At 39.5% G+C, this 10,240-nt stretch overlaps 1 protein-coding gene across 11 annotated transcripts in view; it reads left to right on the top strand.

Moving 5' to 3' along the window:
- The first annotated feature begins 657 nt into the window (after positions 1 to 657).
- Positions 658 to 10,240, top strand: part of RFX3 (regulatory factor X3) — a 291,507-nt gene continuing 281,924 nt past the window's right edge. For all 11 annotated transcript variants that reach the window (XM_079790204.1, XM_079790195.1, XM_079790206.1 and 8 more), the window contains exon 1: positions 658 to 1,370. The gene's annotated coding sequence lies outside the window, so the exon portion shown is untranslated. The remainder of the gene's footprint in view (positions 1,371 to 10,240) is intronic.

Genomic DNA, 10,240 nt, shown 5'->3' with positions numbered 1-10,240 from the left:
CTGTGCGGCTACAACATCCGTCCCGGAGGGAAGCCATTCGTGTCTCTCAGTGCAGGTGCTTGTCATTTAATCGGGTGGAGCTCAAACCCCCATTGGGCCCATTTTAAAGAGGGACGGGCACTTTGGTTAAGAGCTGAAGATAACGGGGAACTAGAAACTACCTGGGTGCCACCTCGGACAGGTGTAGGGTACCCGCCCTCAGCGCCTCTGGCGGAGTGGCTGCCGCGCCTTCACACACCTTCCAAGGCGGGCAGTGTGCTGCTCACAAGCCCGTGACCCCGCCCCGGAGGCAGGGAGTGATCCCCGCGCCGCTCCGCTCCCGAGCGGTGGCCCCCCGACCTCCCCGCTGCGCGCCGCCGCGGCGAGACCGGGAGACCGCGCGCCCCGCACAGCTCGCATCGCGGCCCTAAGATGGCGGCGGGGTGCGCGCTCTCGCCTCGCCGCACGCAAGGCTCGGAGCCGTGGCCTCGGGAGGCGGGAGCGGCCGGGCGCGGAGAGGAGGGCGAGGACGGGAGGGCCCTCCAGCGCAGCGAGGGCTCGGGGCCCTGCGGCGCCCAGGCGTGCCACACACCAGGCGGTGGGTGCCACTAGGAACACGCCGACGGCTCCGAAACGAAGGGAAAAAGGGGGGGAGATGAGGCTGTGTGGGGGGGAGAAATAGCGGCGGCACATCCGGGACCTCCGCCCCCTCCACCCCGGAAATGACGTTTTAGGCGGCTGGGTTGGGGGTCGTGGAGGCGGCCGCTCTTCAAAATGGGTTCTTCTCCAGCGTTGCTGGTCTCCCAAGAAAGTGTCTGGCATGGCCTTCAGCACCCCTTCCCTCGGGTTACCCCTTAGCCTCGCCACTTTGGGGCTTCTTTCCCGAAGCTGGCGGGACTGGCACCTCTGGTTTCCCTAACGTGTCCCTAGCACCACGCCCCTGAACTCCCAGGGCAGCCTCGCCGCGGGGGGTAGGGTGCCGACGGGGGGACTCGGGGGACTTCGGCCCCTGCCAGCCTACGAGCTTTCACCCCGAGTCCTACAGAGCCCGCGCCTCGTGCCCCCGACCTGGCCGCGGGGCTGTCATTCACGGCGCTGAGCCCGCCCCTTCCGGCGACTCGCCGGCCCGCCTCCTCCCCTCTCCCCTCCCCTACCCCTCCCCGTGCGAGTGTCTCCCTCTCCCTTTCGCTCTCTCCCTCTCTCTCTCTTTTGTGAGTTATAGCAACCGTTGCCTTGTGAATCAAGCGCCATAGTCACCGTAGTCCTGGCGACTGTTACCCATCAACAACAACTACTCCTCTCCTCCTCCTCCTCCTCCTCTTCCTCCTCCTCCTCCCCACCACCACCATCTCCATCACCCACCAACAACACCACAATAATCCACAGCCAAGGTGAATATTCTTCGGTCTCTACATGTGTGTGGGAGCGTGTGGATGCGTGTGAATGCGGATGTCCGTGCGTGTGTGTGTGTGTCCGTGTGTGCGAGCCGGCTGTGGCTGTGCGGGGTCTCACTCCTGACACCGGGGACTGTGCTGCGGCGCAGCCGCCGAGGGGCTCGGTCCCCCGGGCTTGTTTACAATGGACCGTGCGCGCCCCGGCGGGGTCGGGGGTGTGGGCTCCGCGCCGCCCGCCGGTGCTCCGGTCCGCCCGCCCGCCCGGCCCTCGGCGGCCGCGCTTCAGGGATGGAGCGGGAGCTCGGGGGGCTGCGAGCCGAGCGGGAGAGGGAGCCACAGTTTCGCGTTGCGGATGGTGGAGCTCTGCCCTAGGTCTTGTCTGAGGAGGAGAGTCAGGTGAAGAGAGAAGGGCTTTTCTTTTCTCTGTAATTTTCTTTTTCCAAGCTGCTTGTTTCCTGCTTTTTTCAAAACCGAAGTAGACAACAATGTGCAAGGGGGACCCAAGAGCTAGTGTTTTGTTGTTGTTGTTCACTTGTGGGGCCTGGTTAAGGTTTTTGTTATTTTTATCCTCGTACAACGGGGAACTTTTCCTACCGCCCATTCCCTTCATTTTTTTGCCCCTCTTCTCCTTGTGCTAAATGGGCTGCCCTTCTTTTGCCATCATCAACTACACGGTGTTCCTTTTTCTTTTTTTCTTCTTTTAAAACTGTGTTTTCTTTGTGCTGCAAACAGTCCTAATATCCATTCAGCACTGTTCCCTCCCCCGCCTCCTCCCCCCCACACCCCTTGCACACATTGAAACCTGGAGCCTCTGCGCTGGACTTTGCAGCACTGGGAAAGAAATTTTAACAAAGTCTCTGTCCCCTCTCTTTCTCTCTTCCTTGGTGTGTGTGTGCTTGTGATTTAAACCGGATGCAGGGCATCTGTGATACTTGGGTTAGTAGTTATTGACAGTGCTTTATCCTTCATGTGGAGATGGGAGGGGTAGTCGTGGGGTTCCATTTCACTTTGATGAACCTCCTTCTCCACCGTGGAGTGTTAACAATTTTCATTGTGGTTGCAAGACTTTGTGTAGGATAAACAGGGAAAGGACATGAGGAAGCTTTGTGAGAACTCGGGTTACCATGTTATTTGTGACAGTTAAGGTACTTTAAAGAGGTTTTTTCCCCCTCTTCATCTTCTCTGTTCGTATTTCTTTGAGAGTTGAAATTGAAGTCAAGTTGTTCATAAAGAATGTATGAAGCGTCTCAACTTGAAACGTGTGTATATTTCACTTTCTTTGTGGTTGTTGAGAGCTAGGCATGTGTGCTCTACTTAACATAGTCATTATTTTGGCTTTCTTTGGACAGTGACTTAAATCTGGGGAGGGGAGAGAACTTTCTCCTTTTTAAGTCTCTAAAAATAATCTATTTTTCTCTGTAGATTTGAATACTTATCAGTTCTGAAATAGTAGGGCTCTTGGTTGGAGGTAACTGTTTTCCAGATCCTGTAAATTTGTTCATTTTTCAGCCTAACGTTTAATTAACATATCAGTAAAAAGTTTTGATAATGAATGTGTGCTAAAACAAATATATTTGCACATATTGAAATTTTCATTGTGGGATTTTAAAATGTTTATTTAAATAGTCTTATTCCTAACAGTAAACATATATTGATTTACCTGACAGAGCAGCCTGTGAATAATGTGACAGTTTTAATGATTCTTGAGATTGTCAGTGAGCAGGTTGGGTAATTGTAATGCTGTTAAGGCTAATACTTTGTAAAATAAGAGTGTGGGTTTTTTTTAAAGAAAAATTTTCCCACTTTCAATTCATTTCCGTGGGATTGCTATTTTAAATGAAGATGATACTTTGTTCTGAAGTCTTTATCAGAGCATTCAAATTCCTTTATATTTATTCACACACACCCCTTCCCCAATCTAGATTCCATGCAAGTCTCTAATACTAACTTGTATTTTTTTTTTTTCTGTTCAGATGAGTGTCAAATGCCTGAACACTTTTGGATGGTGAAGCTTCTGGGTCCCATAAACTCTCTGAAGTTAATAGTTTTGCTGTCTAGAGACAGCTTCAGACCTTATGTTATTTACATAATAGGTTTTCAGCTGAGTAGCTTATATGTTATAATGTTATGATTTAATATTTTTATTTGCAGTGTCCAAGAACTTTTTTTGAGGCATTTTACTTCTTAAAATTATCTCAGATTCAGTAATTTAGATTTCCACTCATCAGTTGATTTGAGAGCAGGGCTTAACTTGAATTCTATCATTTATTTTTGAAAACACTTATGTGATACAAAAGTTGCTTTTAGAGATTCTTTGGGCTCAAGCATGTCAACCTTATTCATATGGATTGAGAAAATAATAACCAGAAATACTAGCAAGTGATACATTTTTAAGTTTAACCCCAAGGGTAAAATACTTAGCACTTAGTTTATTCTTCTGTGGTATTTTTCCTAGTAGGGACTATATTGGTATTCTTCTGTATTCTCAGATTTTAGAGTAATAGAAATCTCTGAAACTGAGTAACCACACCTTGACACTAAAAGTATTAAATAGAAATCAGTTGTAGCTTATTTTAGTAGCTGAATATCTGTGATTCATTATATGTCATAAAACCTAGTTTAATCTTTTTAGGTTGTTTTGCCAATGAGTTGCATTAACCAGTATAGACATATTTTAGTAGTACATTTACATGTATAATATAGTAAACTAAAGCACATTACTAAAATTCATCATTCCATAATTTTTTCATTATATGGGATAGTTATGCCTAATTTAAAAAACAGTATTTCTCTAGTATTCAAGTCTTATATTCTACGTAAGTACTCAAATTAAAGTTTTATAGTTTATAAGTTTCATATATTTTAACCCTAAAGAAAAAATATTTTTTGCCCTAAATAAAGTTAATATGGTAATTTTTATCATTAAAAATTAACAATTAAAATGAATGAATCATAAATCTAGATGGATATAATGTATTATTTAAATGACATGTTACTTTTTGGTAACATTTTATTATTATTGAGAAAGTTGATTTTGTGTGAGCTTTCCTCTAATTTCCAATTGAAAAACCAGTAAGTAGGTGGAATATGATTTTGCTTTTAAAATTTTATGAAGAGTATGTGTATGTGTGTGTTTAAAAGGGTGGATATAGCATCAGATATATGGGAAGAAGTAAAAAAACCCAAACTTTCCTGCAGGCTAATAGGAATGTTACTTTGTTCTTGGTAGTATAGTGAGACTTTGTTATAAGAAATGAGAATGCCAAGTAAACCTTTAAATTATGAAGAGTCTGTCAGTTTTTTGTTTTTATGTTGAACACTAGCCTAAAAATCTACTTTTCAGTTACTTTAAAAATAATTTCCCCAATGTAACCATTTGCCTTCAACTCTTGGGTATAAATTTCTACTGGCCATCAAAAACAAGATTTAAATTCCTTTCTGTTCACAGGTGCATAGTGTTCCCATATTTTGGAAGTCCAAGATTAAGTGGATTTGACTAATTCTAGCTTGTTAGGGACAGATGGCTGCTTTAAACAGGTGTCACTTTCATTTCTAGTGCATTGTGTTGAGACTTCCAGTGGTTCACAAAAGAATTGTCTAAAGCAGGTGGCATCCTTTGCTTTTGTCCTTAGTAAAATACACTTTTGGAGTTATTTTCCCAGGAAAAGGTGTGTGTGTGTGTGTGTTTTAAGTAAAAGTTTTGAACTATTCAGATTCAGGTTTATAATTTAACAACTTTTATTTCTGAATATTTTTCTGTTTTCAGTCTGTGTAAGTTGCAGATCCTTTCACAGAACACTTAAAAATTGTTATATTGTAATGGAAAATTCCCTTTGAATCCAGAAGAAGTACTCAGGAGCACTTTATACAATAAGTCACATTTATCTCAAGCAAGAAGCTAAGGCAGATTTGAATAAAGTAAAATTTGGTTAACATGACAAGTTAACTTTTGCCATCCCATCCATAAAGAATTTTTTTGATAGCATTATTTTAGTTTGAATGGTAAATGTTGGAAACCAGTGTTGTTTTTGTTGCTGCATTATTTTAAATATTTTCAAACTAAAACATTTCCCTCACCTACTTCAATTGTTACTATAAACTTTTTAGTGCTCTTTTTAAGTGAAAATTGTTTTTAAGCATTATGTTTAAAAATAGGTACTGGAGTAAATAAAAGAGTATCAACTTACTGATTTCTAAGGTTCATTTTAACTCAGATTCTATCCTTTGTGTGTGTGTGTGTGTGTGTGTGTGTGTGTGTGTGTGTGAATTTTATACATATTATAACAGATGCACCAGAGGGTGCTGTGCTGTTTGTAACATGAAATTATTATCAATAAGAATGTGAACTGAATGAAACTTTTGTTTAAAAGAAAATTTTTAATTACATGTGCATTTAAGCATTTGATGGCCTTATTTCTATGGAATTTAAATTTAATATACTGTCTTAATTGGCAGTTTTATATCAAAGCCTATCTTTCTCTGTACTAATATATGTTAGCACAACAGAGAACAATATCAAGACTGATATCTTTGGCATATCTGAATGTCAGCATTAGTCCTGTAGGCATGTATGTTGATCATCGTCTTATGCAGGTATTTTAGCCTTCATTTGAAAATTTTCATTTCACTTGAGAATCATACTATTTTGTCAGTGTAGCTTTTGTACTGTGTAAATTTGGTACTTTTGGCACATATTGAACATTCTTAAGACATTTTTATATGACATGGTTAGTAATGACATGAATATGCTTTTTATGGCATAATCTAAAAAAAGCTACCTCAGCCCAGCTGGTGTGGCTCAGTGGTTGAGTGTCGACCTATGAACCAGGAAGTCTCTATTTGATTCCCAGTCAGGACTTATGCCCAGGTTGCGGGCTCAATCCCTGGTATGGCATGTGTAGGAGGTAGCAACCAATGATTATATCTCATTGTTGATATTTCTATCTCTCTTCCTTCCCTTCCTCTCTGAAATCAATAAAAATAAAAAAAAATTACCTCAAAAGTATAATTGACAATAATATTTATGAGGTTAATTAAATCAACAATAATAATAATATTAAACATTGTCTGGAGAATTCAGTCCCCACTTCATGCTGTTGAAGTAGTCTGGCTTGAATATTTAATTGAGCTTTACTATCTGAAAAGTTTTAGATTCCCTGCCTTACTGTTTATCATATAATTCCAAACTGGAAATGATCTATCTTTTGTTCATTGAGAGCTTTTATAGGAGAATTAATTCAATCCAATCTTTTGGGATCTGGTTGCATCATTGGTTTTTTTTTCTCAGCAGGGATATATGCTAAAAGATATATAATTGAAATAGTGGTAGTCAGTATCTTCCTCAAGTAGCTTAGAAAATGATGGTTACATCATATAAACTTTTTTCCTCCAGATAATGGATTTATCTATACTATTAATTTCATTTAACTACAATCAGCAAAATGTTATATTTTAATGAGGTACCACTATCAGGAATAGTATTTCATATGTTGGAATGCCACAGAGAATCCAAAACATGCAGAGGTAATAACATTTTTAAATACTAGTCTTCTTAAAATAACTTAGACATTTGCCTTTTAAAATGTGATCCTACTATTTACCATACAGTTTATGCTATTATGATTTTTAAAGTATATTATATGACATTGTTTCAAAACTTATATTTAAAGTTTCATATTTCATATCAAAGTATAAGATGTACTTTAATGAAAACAAATCAGTTAAAATTGAAATATATTCAGAGTATCAAATAGGTATGTGTTTTGTTCTTTATTATGTTCCTTTTAAATTGAATTTAGAGAGACAGAGAGAAAGGGAAGCATTGATTTCTTTGTTCCACTTAGTTATGCATTCATTGGTTGCTTCTTGTATGTGCCCTGATCAGAGATGAACCTATAACCTTGATGTGTTGGGACTATGCTCTAACCAACTAAGCTACCAGGCCAGGGCCTGTGTTTTATTTTTTTTTAAGTAGATCAAAGGAAGAAGTATACTGGTTAAGAACACAGGCTTTGGAGTCAGATTTCAGTTAATCTTATTAGCAGTGGGACCTTGGACAGGTTATTTGCCTTTACCTAGCCTCAGTTTTCTCATCTGAAAAATAGGGTTAATAGTACCTATTTTATAGGGTTCTGTGAAGATTAAAGGGGATGATTTATGTAATGTGCTTTGCTCAGTATTTGATACAGAATACATGCTCAATTCTTATTATTAGGAAATACTAGAAGATACCCATTCTAATCTTTTGGCTAGCTAAGAATCCTTTTACTATGCACTTGACTACCTCCTTCCCAATGGGCTTTAACTTGCAAAAGACTTGGCCCTCAAATATACATTAATTGTATAGTTCTTCCTTCCTCACCACTTTATAAAATAAAGACACAAAGCTACCAACTGCAGGTTTGGATTACCTTTTGATCATCAGTCTTATTATTTCACTGAATTAATAGGATTCTAGTTTAAAGTGATATTTTAGTTTTATTCTGCAGGCTTCTTTTAATGGATTTCTTTTACTATATTTGGATAACTCTCCTGTTTCAGGTATCTTAGACTGAGAACTAATGATGCAGCGTTTAATAAACTCTTACACTTGTCATTTCATTGTTCAGTATATATTTTCCTTTTCATATTTGTTATACATGAATTCATTCAAAAACATTTTAAAGCCTTATTTATAAGCTTTATATAAAACACAGCCATTCATATAAAAGAATGGCAATAAATAGTTTTTGAATTCATCAAGAAATTATCGTATAATTTTATAATGCACTGCTTACAATTATTTTACTAAGGGTAGCAATAAGTAATTTTGTAAGAATTTGCCAGCCCTAACTTTGAGATACAGTAACCTTGGAACATTATGCAATAAAACATATAATATTAAATTGTTGAGGAGAAATGTCAACTTCAGCTCCATGTTTTTTGACAATTAAAGATGTTGAAAGAAACATTGTAGTTGGCTGCTATATATAAATTTGGTATTTAGTAATTTATAATATATATTATCTACACAATTTGATTAAGAATGGATTTTTTTCTTATTTTAATCTTAAATATCCCGAATGTTTTTCAAACTGGAAATGTCATTTATACATTTTAATTTAAAATTTACTTCATATGGTGTGTCACCTTTGCTGAAGTACTGTATATTGTAGGCTTTTCGTCTGCCTCTCATCTTACCTTATGCCTTCTCTCCAGTCCTATTTAGTGTTTATTATATGACTCCTTTTACATTATTTTTATAGATAATTAGCCCAACATATAAAGTAGGGAGACTCAGCCATCTCATCTGCTTCCTTTCTCCAGTGAATTTGACACACATTTTTAAAGGAATATTTGGGAAAATGCTAGGAAATGTGACTTAGATGGTAAGGTTATTTATCATTCTTATTTCAATAATCTTTTTTTTTTTTTTTTTTTTTTTACAATTTCTATGCATCTGACTACTCCCTTGAACGAAAAACATGTTACTGATCCACTAATGATGTGACCGAGTATGATTTTGCTTCAGAAAGGTTCCCTTCTCAGTTCTGGCCTCAAGATTAAATCTCTAGTCTAGTCCAAAAATACTGTGTTTGCACAATCACATATGCCTGCTTATTGCTGACTCTTACCTTCTGGACTCTTCTTTCTCACTACCTTTATTAGAAGCTGTAATATGCTGCAGTCAGTACTGCATGCCTTTGTTTTACAGTGCCTGGTCAAGACTGTCAGGTTCCTGGTGCTTCCTATTGAGGGAAAGGAAGCATTTTTGCATTAGTTCAAGATGTCCTTCTGTTCTGCTATATCTCACCCCTTTTACCACTGTGATAGGAACTGAGTCCAGAAAAACTAAGAATCAGGCAGCTGGCCAGAAAATAAAAGTATATTAGTTGGAGAGGAAACATATTCAGAGGTTATGTGGATGGAGAGAGGAGAGAGAGTGACTAAGCTTAGAAAGAATGGTCTTTAAAAGTGCCAGCCACAGGAGAGCAAAGGTGAGAGAAAGGTTCTGTTCCGGTGCTCACTCTGTCACTAACTAAAACCTTAGGCTAGCCACTCAAACCCTCTAGCTCTCAGTTTTTCCATCTGCAAAATGAAACATGAGGGCTATGTGATCTCTAAAGCCCTTTTCAGCACTAACAGTCTATGACTCCATGGCAAGATTGGCACTGGGAAAAGGTAAACAAGCCAGGAATTGGTGTTTCCTTTGCACATGGACTCGAAGGCTAGCATTTTGCCTGCCTATTGTTTCTTCTGATAAGAACAACAGAAGAAAACCCAGAGCTTGGTTCTAGTGTAATAGCCATACCTATGACACAGTTTTAGAAGGTTCCTTCTTGTCAGTGGCTCCCTTAGGGTGCTGTGGCCAGTGAGTGCCTTGTTGTCCTCACCCACATAGGAATTAGCTGAGTCTGACAGCTTGAGCTCCTGACCAGCAGCTCCTCTATGTCTGTATGCCAGACAAGTTTTTGACAGTTGGGGTTCCTGCCTGTTGCTCACCAGTGAGATATTTAAAACAGGATATAATTTCTCAAGTATGTGGATAGGCAATTTGACACACACAGAGGGAGAGGGACTTGTTAGATCTCTCTCATCAGAAGCAGTAAAAATTAATTCAGGTTTCTGTGTATCTAATTTTTCCACATTTCTTCCTCAGTTATTAAAACCTTGACCTTTTCTTCCCTTCATGCGCTTCAGGTAGTTTTAGAAAGAACTAAAGTCCTGTCAAGAAGTCTGAGCCAGTTCTTAGAGTCTGGAGTACTAGGACTGAGACCCTGCTCTGGGAAGCAGTGCCATTCTTTTATGTTTTTCATTGCCAATACTTATTGCTTTCCTTTTTTCCTGAATATTTATAGTTGTATAAACATTCTTTTTATTCAGGTTTG

Source organism: Cnephaeus nilssonii, assembly GCF_951640355.1.
Source record: "Cnephaeus nilssonii genome assembly, chromosome: 14".
Taxonomy (NCBI): domain Eukaryota; kingdom Metazoa; phylum Chordata; class Mammalia; order Chiroptera; family Vespertilionidae; genus Cnephaeus; species Cnephaeus nilssonii.
This window is presented reverse-complemented; position numbering and strand designations above follow the sequence as displayed.